General features: G+C 37.6%; 1 protein-coding gene across 1 annotated transcript in view; it reads left to right on the top strand.

Moving 5' to 3' along the window:
* Positions 1-758, top strand: part of LOC105814966 (cholesterol 24-hydroxylase) — a 43,802-nt gene that overhangs the window by 31,081 nt on the left and 11,963 nt on the right. The window lies entirely within an intron of this gene.

Consider the following 758-nt stretch of genomic DNA (forward strand, 5'->3'; position numbering starts at 1 on the left):
AGACAAGAGAAAGAAATAAAAGGCATCCAAATTGGAATAGAGGAAGTCAAATTGCCCTCTTTGCAGATGACATGATCTTATGTATAGAAAAATCTAAAAACTCCTAGAACTGATAAAAAAATTCAGTAAAGTTGTAGGGTGCAAAATCAACATACAACAATCAGTAGCATTTCTATACAACAATAACTAAGTAGCTGAAAACAAAATCAAGAAAGCAATCCTATTTACAATTGCTCTAAAAAAAATACCTTGGAATAAATTTTACCAAAGGGTAGCAAGATCTCTACAAGGAAAATTACGGAATACTGACGAAAGAAATTGAAGAGGATACAATGAATGGAAAGACATCCCATGCTCGTGGATTAATGTTGTTTAAATGACCATACTATCCAAAGCAATCTTCGGATTCAACGCAATCCCTATCAAGATACCAGTCACATTCTCCACAGAAATAGAAAACAATCCTAAAATTTGTATGAAACCACAAAAGAGCCCAAATAGCCGAAGCAAATCCTGAACAAAAAGAAGAAACCTAGAGGCATCACACTACCTGACTTCTAAATATACTACAAATCTATAGCATAGTATTGTTTTTTTGTTTGAGACAGAGTCTTGCTCTATTGCCTGGGTTAGAGTGCCGTGGCATCATCCTAGCTCACAGCAACCTCAGACTCCTGGGCTCACGTAATCCTTCTGCCTCAGCCTCCTGAGTAGCTGGGACTACAGGCATGCGCCACCATGCCCGGCTAATTTTTTTC

The sequence above is a fragment of the Propithecus coquereli genome, unplaced genomic scaffold, assembly GCF_000956105.1.
Source record: "Propithecus coquereli isolate 6110/MARCELLA unplaced genomic scaffold, Pcoq_1.0 Scaffold310, whole genome shotgun sequence".
NCBI classification, from domain to species: Eukaryota; Metazoa; Chordata; class Mammalia; order Primates; family Indriidae; genus Propithecus; species Propithecus coquereli.